We start from the raw sequence: 11,650 nt of genomic DNA on the forward strand, positions 1-11,650 counted from the left end.
TATACGAGGAACTTATTCCCTTTACACCGGAGGTGAAATTTCGTTAACACCGGTTGGTCAACCTTCACCTTCGTTTTTTTCGTGGTGCACAATCCAATGTAGAATGATAGGCGATTGACTGTTCGTCTATAATTTTTCAGTTTACGTACAAAATAGAGCTGGTTCAAAGTAAAGTAGAACGATACATTATTCACTATTTATTTATAATTTATATCAGTTTACACGTAAAATATATTTAGTACACTGTAGAATGATACATAGTTCACTATTTATTTATAATGTGTCAGTTTACACGTAAGATACATATCATATACTGTATAATGATACATAGTTCACTAGTTATTTATAGTGTATGTCAGTTTACACGTAAGATACAATTAGTACACTGTAGAATAATACATAGCGCACTATTTATTTATAATTTCCAGTATCCGAGAGACAAATACCATTTGTCTGCTTAATTGAACATCCGCATTTCGTCTGTTGGTGTAAAATCCCCAACGCTCAGTTTAAAATTTCATTTCTTTTCACAAATATACAGCTAAATAGACAAACAGAGACAGAAATTTTTATTTTCTGTATACCTTCCAGTATAGGTAAGAAATGATCGTATTTAAACAGAAGGCTTTGCAAAATTATATTGACAAATGCAGTATCGAGATATCTGGGGTTCGAGATAAACATAACAGCTATCGAGGTATCCTGGGCTTCTGAAATAAGAGCGGGCGAGATATCAGATGTTGTCAGTATAATATATTAATATTATTTTTGTTTCAAATCATTACAAAATAATAGTTAACAAAACGCACAATTCCGCGATGGAAATAAATGAAGAGAGCATTTATTCTGGATAATAGGGCCTTAATTTCGTCAACAAGTTTAAAATTATACTGAGCTGTACTTGTACCCTGTCGACGTCTACCGATTAGCGGTACTCATGGGAAAATACTCGTCTTGTGAGGTTTTAACAGAGTTGCAGGGTTTTTAAGCCAGACTGGGTTTTGAAAAGGTAAGAAGCACTTACATCAGCGTCAGAATGAAGAAGAAATTCACGTGTGCTCGTGCTCTCAAAGTAACAGTGAATAAATGGGGCTAATGAAGAGACCCTGGTGCCAAAGGCCACGTCTGCCTTTGACTGGGTGAAGACTCGTGTTATCATCACTGCATTGGAAGCCGAGTTGTCACAAGTCGTGGCGTTCTCGTTTTGATGAAGTGTATTTACGAAGAGCGAGAAAATTACCACAGGACTTTTGAAAGCACAGCTTTGGAATTTGAAAAAGTGGTTAACACCACTAGATGTGAATCGATTTTTTACTTAAAGTGTATCTAATGAGATTACCGTCTTCCCGTGTTGGCTCCCCATTAGAAGCCGTTTGGAGAGCCGTGATGTCAAGCACCATATCTTATGTCCACGCGCCATCGCGAGTTCGCTTGCATCAATAACAAAATATTTAAACCATATTCAATTTGGAAAACAAGCGCTAACAATTTTTATTGAAATTGGTGTTCCGTGATAGTGTTTGTCGGGATAAATAATCTAGGACGTACACTGCAGACAGACAGCAGTATGCTGAATTGTTTTTGTGCAATAGATTTATGAGTTTAGGATAAAAATAACACATATGTCGTATATGACGACATATGCACGCATAGTCACACGTCCATTAGTTAGGGCGAATTTCTCATCCTATATAAACAAGACTCGGGCTCTTGAAATATTAATGTCAGAATAACTCGTAAGCATCAAAATAGAAATTGCCTTCACTGTGTTTGTTGGAGAGAAGGAATAAAACCAATTTTATTTTCAACTGGACTAATATGTTCAGTTCCAATTTAACAACCCAAGGGACAATGAGATTGACTCCGTCCAATGGGTATGAATGCCACGTATCACCTACTATCATATTCACCATACTGGGGTGTTACTTTTCAATTTTCCGTGCTAAAATATTCATGTTACAGCGTTTTGATGGTGAGAAATTGATAAAAGCTTTTCGCTATTGAATTTATTGAGAATATTTTGTTTGTTCGCGCGGAACAGATACATTAATAGTTTAAACCGACTTGTATAAAACGATGGTAACCGTGTTCGTTGCACCCAAGCTCGTCCATGGTTAAATACTAAACACCAACCACTGAGTTTACTGCTCATATCGTTTTAAATGTCCTTCTCTCGAGGTCACAGTCATTTCTGACGTAGTTTGTGCGAATTAGGTTTTATTTATATGTATGTTTGTAACAACTTACTATATTGATAACTACACGTTTTTTGTTTGTTTTCCATTTTTCAGCCAATTATGGCCAAGTTCAAGTTCAAGTTCTTTATTGTGTTAAGTTTTCCAACTTATCAGCATTATAACAATGAAATACAATATTATGTACAATAGTGCGGAACAATGGTGGAGAATGACTTACAGAAATACATACACATATACCGACAAGTACACATTGGCATACGAAAGTGAGCGATTGAATGATTGACTGACAGACTGACTGATTAATTGGTTGATTGATAAAATGTAACTTCTTAGTTGTACAGAGTCGTGATGGGGACGTGCAGTATAGTTTCTATATGACGAAAGCTTGGAGGAAACTTGTAACAAAGCGCTTTCGGTTAGAAAAACATTTTGAAATTTCAAGAAAACTAACAGGCTAACCGTACTTGTCACAAAGTATCCAATGTATTATATTAAATATGGAAGACACAAACCCATGTTATATAAACAGTAAAACATACATTTAGTCATATTAACCGATTCTCTAAAAGGTTTGCGTTGGAACAAAATATAGTAAAATGTAATAAGATTGAGCTGAATGTATTAGCATTGATTCGAACATTATACATAAGATGAAATAATGAAAAATGTATGCACATTGAGTTCGTTAAGTAGATTAATAAGTAAATTTCATTGTAATACTAAAATAAATATTAATATACATTTATAAAGTTTTTTTCAGATTTAATATTTCAGTTCCCAACATGAACGTGGACCCGTCCGTTAGCTGACAGCAAGAACAGTAAATAATACTGTGATAATAATAAGTTTTACTTTAAAATACTTACGATCAAAAGACAGTACCCAAAACTATTTGTATGTGAATCACACACTGTACCCTTGTACTGTTGTGCTGTTTGTAAACTGCGATGTTCACATTTAATGGTAATTACTGTGTATATATTGTTCATATCTCGCCAAATCTCATTGTACTATCGAAAATGCAGCACAGATCAAACTGTTTTCACTATTTCGAAATGTTTAACCATAGATATACTTTCTTTTAATCATCAGTATGTTTAAAAAAAATCCTGAAGAATTGTTTTCGTCCAACACCGAAGATATATATATATATATATATATATATATATATATATATATATATATATATATATATATATATATATATATATATATATATATATATATATATAATGAAAATAAATAAATAAATAAAAAGATAATAATACAAATAAATAAATAATAATAAATATAATAATATGACAAACAAGCAAACAATCAACCACCCATACCTCACAAAAAATAAATAAAAATCCATGTTTTTATAGGTTTTTACCCTGCCTAATACAACAACAAAACAAACAACAAATCAATAATAATAATAATAATTAAAAAACACACTCACAATAAAAGACAACACACACCCCTACCAAAAAAACACACCCAAACAAACAAAAGTAAAAGAAAGAACCAACACAAAACAAAAGGAAATGACCAGACATTAAAACAAATGACTAAGCAATAGTAGACTATAGGCGTCGGAAGTAGGGCAAGAGGTCACTGGCCCTCTAACTCCGAAGATTGTCAGTATTCCCCCTCACCCCGCGTTACAAGCTAATTAACATATTACCGGTCCCTCCAGTTGCAGGTGTTTTCCGAAGATGTAAAATACTCACATTGTTTTACAAAGAGTGGGAATTACCACTTCCAGTTGTCCGCCCTGACTTTAAAGTACAGTGTACAGAAGCGGAAGCCCCCAAACCCCTTGACCATCAATAACGTGAACGAGTTTCTACAGCGCCGTCCAACAACTCAACTACAACCCCGCCTTAAATCGATGGACGCGTGTGGAGAAAGTACGGGAAAATGTGATACACCGCGCGCGTGCCCACCACGAGATCTTTTCCGCTAGGTGTTCAAAGATGCCACTTGCTACTCAATCAGATTTCTTGGATATGTTATGAGACAATCGGACAGAAGGCTCTCCTCATCGTCGAGGCGTTAACGACACACACACATACTGTACAGCAGGCATATTCGACAGCGTGTCGGCATGGCAGCGTAATGGCACGTGAAATCACCAAGAGTTTAGAATGTCGAGGGGTGAACCCGTGAGCGTGACATCGGGGTGGACTTTACAAAGGAATACCTGGAAGTGTTGTTAAAGAATCGTAGAAGAGGCAGGCTACCTGCCGAAATGCACCACGTATTAATGTTGCTAAGCGTCTTCATTTACACAGGTAAGTCAGCAGATTATTTCCTTCATCTATGATTTGACCATGTTTTCCCCAGATACAATCCTGACCCTAACGCTAACCCTAATCCTGATATAGTAAGTAATGAACAGTAGGTTACAGACTTAAATAAAGTCACAAGTGAAGGACCAGTATAAAAATGTTCCTTACTTAAAAAAAAAAAAAAATCATAATAAAAAAAAAAAATCAGAGGCAGTAATATGTAATGAAATGTAGGTTACAGACTTGAATAAAGCATTTCAGATTGCACGTTAATGAACCTAATACTCACAGCTTGTTTAGTTGCCGCTAGAAAACGTATGGAAAATGCATAAAAACCACCAAGATTGTTTGACTATTTAAAACGTTTTTTTCTGACTAAGCAGGGCACCTGACGGCAAACTGCATGGTGCACATGGAACTCCTTTTTCATGTTAAAACGTATGTATATAATTATGTCCTGCCTGTAGGAAACTCTAACGATTAGCCAGTGTTACCTCTCGCAGACCAACCAATTACCCTGTCCTCCAACAATCCAGGCATCAGAATTACCCGAACAGGAAAGCGTGCTTGAACGTTACTTAAAAATTAGCATAAAACACTGTCATCACCACCACCATCATCAACACCACCACCACCAGCACCATCATTATTATCGCTATTATCACTATTATCACTACCATAAGCATCATCATCATCATCATCATCATCATCATCAACAACACCGATATCATCACTACCACCATCAGCATCATCAGCATTTTCATAACAACTGCCTAATTGGAGCATAGGTGATGAGACAAATGTCTACAACATGCTCAGTTCCAATGAGGTTATTGCCAATAACGAAACGTTTATTACCTCTTTTGAAATAACCATCTGATATTGTGAAACAAAAAGTCAGAACAGTTAATAAAATCATGCACCTTCTGGGAAATTTGATCAAATTATGATATTTTTTTGGTAAAACCAATACTTTCAGATTGGCAGCTGAAATCACTTTTGTCAGTTTTCTAATATCACTAAAATCCCTTGCTTAAAGAAGAAATCTCGCAAGATTCCGTGTCAGTGAGATCTTGTAAACCGCGGAAGAGTCCCGTCAATCCATTGGCTACGAGTTGAGCTATTCACGGGTGGCGGGTATACGTGGCACGTTCGTCTGCTCTGAGTTATAATTGCCTGTAATCGGCTAAGATGCATACTTTTCTAGCATCTCCAGCCAAAAATGAAAGGATTTCTGTATAATAATATCAATAAATATCAATATGCATTTTGTACTGGCCTTATTATTATTCTTGTTTCGTAGGCTCACATCTACACTTTTTGATAGGAAGTGTTTTATTTAACGACGCACTCAACACATTTTATTTACGGTTATATGGCGTCGGACATATGGTTAAGGACCACACAGGTATTGAGAGAGAAAACCCGCTGTCACCACTTCATGGGCTACTCTTTTCGATTAGCAGCAAGGGATCTTTTATATGCACCATCCCACATACAGGATAGTACATACCACGGCCTTTGTTACACCAGTTGTGGAGCACTGGCTGGAACGAGAAACAGCCTATTGGTCTACCGACAGGGATCGATCCCAGATCGACCACGCATCAAACGAACGTTTTACCACTGGGCTACGTCCCCCCCCCCCCCCCCCCTTTTGATAGTGTCTGTGAACTGGAGTAAGAATACCTCCAGAAGCATCACTGTATTAGACCATGTTTTCAAATATCGCACTCCTTAAATTAACTGGGTGAGGGAGGGAGGGGAGGGAATGGCATCATTTGAACATCAAGACATTTGTTTTCAAAACAGTTAAGCCAAAACTGTAATTTCTACAATGGGTTTGAGCCTCGTAGAAGGAGTGCTATGTTTAGCACCCCTCAGATCAAATTTACCGAGCTGCAATGGCGCGATCGCTCTCGCGTTCTGCAAGAAGTCTGCTGTATATGAACACTGCATTAGATGCAGGTTTTATGTCACCCGGGGGAATGACACTATCATTTCTTCTAAATACGTTACTACGACTTTAAATACGTTAATACGACTTTAAATACGTTATGACGACTTTACATACGTTAATACGACTTTAAATACGTTAATACGACTTTAAATTCACTCCCTTAAGAAATGTTTGTTTAACGACACCCATGTACATTGTTGAATCAGCGTTCGTTAAGGCAGAGCCGTAGCTAAGATTTTGTGGGGGTTGGGGCAGATGAATTCTTGGAACGAACGAGCATGGAAAGCGTAAAACACTAGGGGTTCCGAGAGCATCCCCCCCCCCCCCCCACACACACACACCGCAGTATATTTTGAAATCTAGAGACTGAAATACCATTGTTCAGCCATTTCATGGAGATTACATATTTAAAACTTCAATATCAATAACCAGATTTTGGGGGGATTTTTACCCCAACCCCCCGCTAGATACGGTCCTGTAAGGTAACTGAAGGAGAAACAATCGAGTCTATATAGCGTTATGGCGCATCAGACTTGACAGCTGTGGTGGCAGTTCTCTTGATGGTTGCCACCGGTGGGGCAGAATACGCTCACTTTCGCAAACACCTGATATCATCACTGTTGTAACAGTTATTCATGAGTGCATCTTTGTGGCGGTGCAAGAAGGATGGAATCTCCAGTGAAGGATCTCCTCGGGATAGAGAATAATGGAATTAACCACTATTATATCAACGTCCATTAGACTCCACATTGTGCGGAGATACGGTCTTGATCATGCTTTACGGTTTTGTCTTCAGATTTGCCAATGTCTTTCAACATACATTTAATTGTATTTAATTAGAGGCGAAAGGTAACTCTTTTTTTTTTTTTTTACAAAAGTTTAAATGTTTGTGTTAATTCTTCATGTTAGTAATTAAAAAACAACAACCCAGGATGGCCATTAATCTGAGCGGCAAAACTTACCATAACAAACAATCGTAGCTCTGCTTAAAGCAGTGTGAAAGGAATGATTTGACAAAGTTGTGACGACCCCCCCCCCCCCCCCCCCCCTCCCACCAATGAAACACTACTATATACTAGTATGCGTTATGGCTGTAAAACGCGGTAAAGTATTCGAAGAATAAACTAATACAACATGATAAAATGAATGTTCTAATCAGTATTCGGTTACTTTATTTATCTCATAATTTTAAATTAGTGATAAAATAATTAAAAAAATAATTAAACTATTTAACGTCACTTGTTTCAGATTGTAAACTAGGTCAGGTGAGGTCATTGACAACATATTATCGTCACAGGTATCTCGCGAGAAGCTATGTTAAATCAAAAACTGTAGAATAAAAAAACTATTTATATAGCGCAGATGTTGCTATTACATGCACACTTAATGACCGTTGCGGGACATAGCCCAGTGGTAAAGCGCTCGCTTGATTCGCGGTCGATCTAGGATCTAGGATCGATCCCCGTCGGTGGTCCATTGGGCTATTTGTCGTTCCAGTCAGTGCACCACGACTGGTATAATACAGACCGTGGTATATGCTATCCTGTCTGTGGGATGGTGCATATAAAAGTTCCCTTGCTACTAATGGAAAAAAATGTAGCGGGTTTTCTCTCTAAGAATATTTGTCAGAATAACCACCTGTGACATCCAATAGCCGGTGAGTAGTAAATCAATGTAAACATAAACTTTAACTTTTTGTTTCAGATTGTAAATTATAGTTTGTCCCATCCTCCTACAAAAATAGTTTTTTTTGTGTGTAAATAATTTCGGTTTGGTTTGACGTAAGCAGAAATGTAAAAGTGTTTTGGAAATAACAAAAACGACAATTTTTGTGAGCAATAATGAACAAATTATTCGATTCAGAAATGAATAAAACTGTAATACATAGTAAGAAAACGACGCTTTCGGCGTTATGGCCGCCATTTTAGTTTTATGGACTGGTGTAATCTTGATACGAGATAACTCCTATTTGTTTAAATTCAATACAGAGGGAGCAACAAGAACATAATCAGAGTTATCTTATTGTAGCAAGACTATACCAATTCATAAATCCAAAATGGCGCCCATACGGCTGTAAGCATCGTTTTCTTACTATGGTTTGTATTACAGTTTTATTTATTTATAAACCGAATGTGTTTTTTTTTAATTGCACACAAAAATTGTAGTTTTTTGTTATTTCCAAAACACTTTTACTGTTCACAGGTATCTCGCAAGAAGCTATGTTAAGTCAATTATTTCCCCTCTTTTATTCTTTTGGTGTTAATATTAAAAATTTCAAAATTGATCGTATTTGATAGGTTATCCCTATCCCGAGTCAGACCCCCGATCCTATCGGAGGCCGGACTCGGGATAGGTGTGTTCGAAACCCTAGTGATATATGGACACTTTAAACTAGTTACTAAGAAAAGTTAAGTCAATTACTGAAGAAGAAGCAGCAATTTATATAATAATAATTTATTCGCCGTAAACATACAGTCCATAGGCACACACATACAGTATTCATAACATAAATATATATCACATAACTATACATACACATAATACATTAACCATAGTTTATCACATAATTAAACGCACACATAATACATTAAGCATAATCCACCATATAGTTATATATATATATATATATATATATATATATATATATATATATATATATATATATATATCACATAGTAATACATTGCAGTACATTGTGGAGAGTGATACGTAGATCTGTTATAAATATAAAATATATTTTCTCTGAGTTGTTGCTGCTTATAACTATTTACACAATGTTGTTAACTGTTTTACGTTATTAACGGACAGTAATTGTATAAATTTAACTTAAGATGGTCGGGTATAATAATATGGTTTAATTTATCTGCCTCTCAGAGTACTGTAAAATGGACAAATTAATATGAAGTGGAACTCATCTTCAACTGCCTTTATGTTGCACAAATTACAGAGTCTTTCTATATTATTATATCTGCCTGTTACTATAGAAGTAATAACAAGGCAGTGTGCAGATAGTCTATATTTACATAATATGTGTTTATACTTCGAAGCAATAGATTTTTGTAAATAATAGTACAGTGTAGTTGTTGCCATTCCGTGCGCACTTAATGACCGTGTGATGACTGCGTGGTCAGTTACTGGCAGCTGTGTGGTAGGCACTGTCAGTGTTGGGCATTTGACCGGACACATGGCTGCAGGAATCTACATTTCACAAGACAAACGGTAAGTGACGTAGCTCAGTGGTAAAGCGATCGCTTGATGCGCGGTCGGTCTAGGATCAATCCCCGTCGGTGGGCACATTGGGCTATTTATCTTGCCAACCAGTGTACCACGACTGGTTATCAAAGGACGTGGTATGTGTTATCCTGTCTGTGGGATGGTGCATATAAAAGATCCCATTGCTGCTAATGGAAATTGTAGCGGGTGTCCTCTATAAGATTATAAATAAAAATTGCCACATGTTTGACATCCAGCAGCCGATGATTAAAAAATCAATGTGCCCTAATTAAAAAAAGCCCCGGAACTTACATTTAAAGCTTTAATTTTATTTTGGAAAACTGCAAAACAGCAAACTTAAATGGATTTGAATATGTAAATAAAGTTAATTTTTTATAACTTTTGAAAATTATATTAACTGTATTTAGGGGAAAGAACGAAGTCAGATAGTCAGGTTTTGCACCTTTCAGTTGCCATTATACATTTTACTACCATTCTAACCATATAATGTCAAAACAAGAGTTCAGAATTAAGTTATATTAAACTGTTTTCGTGTTCGGTGTTATGTTATTATGGTTATAAGCCAGAAATAGATGAGCAGAAGAAACACACGATCATTATTTTAAAAATATGTTATAGGTGGATAGTTGGCCACAATCTTGGTTAATTGTAATACTATAACAATAGTTTTGTTATCGATTGTTTGGTTTTGTACACCATTGCTTCTCACCCCGACCATTACTGTGTCACGCAAGACAGATGCACTATTTCATTATCGTCGTGTGTGGGTGTGAGTGGTGGGCCAGATCCGGTAATGGTATAACACACAGTAAGTATCCTTTTATGAAAAAGATAATCTTTTTACGGCAAAACATACAACAAATATTGTTTTTTGTTAACATATTACATTTGTTTTCAAAGTTCCATGATATCTGATCAAACGTAGTGAGGTAGCATACCAGACGAAATTCAAGGCGTGATAAAAAAAAAAAAAAAAAAAAAAAAAAGTGACATTTTGTATTTCTAAATCTGAACGACAATACCGAAATACAGTAAAGTACTTCTAGAACGAACACGCTTACAACAAACTACCGGTTGGAACGAACTAATTGTAAAGTCCCGTTTCTCCCCGTATATATAATATATATATGTGTTAATATATTTTAATGTATTGAACGAACTATAAATAGCTAATTAACTGTTAAAACGAACCAAATATTTTGTCAAAATTGTGAATTTAAGTGTGAAATAGTGTATATACAGCGAACCGATCATAAGTTGTATCATATTTGTATCTGTTGGTGATAATAAATGAAATATTAACAAAACACCACTAATTCATGTGTTTATGGTGTTTAAATTTGTAAAATCCAAAATGGCAGACTTCCTGAATAATAACGGCTAATTTCCGCAAATTTGTACAACGAACTACTGCTATAACGAACCGATGTTCGTGGTTCCTTGCAGTTCGTTATAATAGTACTTTACTGTACGTGATCAGGGCTGTATCTGTGCAGTTCGTTATAATAGTACTTTACTGTACGTGATGGCTGTATCTCTGCAGTTCTTTATAACAGTACTTTACTGTACGTGATCAGAGCTGTATCTCTGCAGTTCGTTATAATAGTACTTTACTGTACGTTATCAGGGCTGTATCTCTGCAGTTCGTTATAACAGTACATTACTGTACGTGATCAGGGCTGTATCTCTGCAGTTCGTTATAACAGTACATTACTGTACGTGATCAGGGCTGTATCTCTGCAGTTCGTTATAACAGTACATTACTGTACGTGAACAGGGCTGTATCTCTGCAGTTCGTTATAACAGTACTTTACTGTACGTGATCAGAGCTGTATCTCTGCAGTTCGTTATAATAGTACATTACTGTACGTGATGGCTGTATCTCTGCAGTTCTTTATAACAGTACTTTACTGTACGTGATCAGAGCTGTATCTCTGCAGTTCGTTATAATAGTACTTTACTGTATGTGATCAGGGCTGTAT

Source organism: Gigantopelta aegis, chromosome 2, assembly GCF_016097555.1.
Source record: "Gigantopelta aegis isolate Gae_Host chromosome 2, Gae_host_genome, whole genome shotgun sequence".
In the NCBI taxonomy this organism is placed as follows: domain Eukaryota; kingdom Metazoa; phylum Mollusca; class Gastropoda; order Neomphalida; family Peltospiridae; genus Gigantopelta; species Gigantopelta aegis.